This window comes from Echinops telfairi, unplaced genomic scaffold (genome assembly GCF_000313985.2).
Source record: "Echinops telfairi isolate 266 unplaced genomic scaffold, ASM31398v2 ScPeMD7_34;HRSCAF=130, whole genome shotgun sequence".
Classification (NCBI taxonomy): domain Eukaryota; kingdom Metazoa; phylum Chordata; class Mammalia; order Afrosoricida; family Tenrecidae; genus Echinops; species Echinops telfairi.
In genome coordinates this window covers 715,803-716,962 of record NW_022103931.1, presented here as the reverse complement: position 1 = coordinate 716,962, position 1,160 = coordinate 715,803, and positions in this window count along the sequence as shown.

The window sequence follows — 1,160 nt, the reverse complement described above, 5'->3', positions numbered from 1 at the left end:
CTCATGAGTTTGTAGCTTGAAATAACTGTAAAGCCTTAGATAGCACAGAGACTTCTGGATGAGGTCTCTATGTCTTTGACCAGTTTCAGAATCAAGGGCAGTGCTCTCTAGTGATATTTGAGATGTTGGGTTGCTTTTATAGGCTAAATCTGGATGGATTTTTTAAACTGTTTATGATGCTAAACTTATGAATAGCAATCAATAAAACGGATAAAAAATGTTTTTCATTTTTTCAACAGGTTAATGGCATATAATTCACACTATACAAATTCAATAGTTCAATCACATTCAAAAGAGTTGTACATAATCTAGCTAGACCAGAGGATGTACATTGGTACAGATAGGAACTGGAAACAGGGAATCCAGGACAGATGATCCCTTCAGGATCAGTGGTGAGAGTGGCGATACTGGGAGGGTGGAGGGAAGGTAGGGTAGAAAGGGGGAACCTATTACAAGGATCTACATATAACAACACCCTCCCTTGGGGATAGAAAATAGAAAAGTGAGTGAAGGGAGACGTCGGATAGTGTAAGATATGACAAAATAATAATTTACAAATTATCAAGGGTTCATGAGGGAGGGGCGATCAGGGAAGGAGGGGGGAAAATGAAGAGCTGATATCAAGGGCTGAAGTAGAAAGAAAACATTTTGAGAATGATAATGGTAACAAATGTACAAATGTGCTTGACACAACGGATGCATATATGGATTGTGATAAGAATGGTATGAGCCCCCAATAAAACTATTTTTAAAAAAAGAATTGTACAATTGGGAGATATGATATAAGTGCACTTATCATGTATAAAGTCCTTGAGCCTAAATTTAGGCTAATACCTTCAGTACTACTTAGACTCATTCATGAGTACCATCACTTCCCCTTGATAGGGTGGCATGAAGTCCCTAGGCTCCCGGTAGTCTTTCCATTGCCCAATGAAGCTTCTCCATCCTCCATCCTTTGCCCCCAGGGTCTTGCAGTATTCCTACTTGTGACTTCGATTTCTTTTTCTTTTAACTTTCTTCTTTCGGGTGAAAATATGCTGGGCGTGCTCTTTATTTTCGGTTCTGCACCTCTTGGTCTTTGCACCTCGCACCCTCCCATTTTACTGTGCCTTCCCGTGCCATCATGCGTGTTGACATGTTCTGTCCGGCTCTTGGGCAAC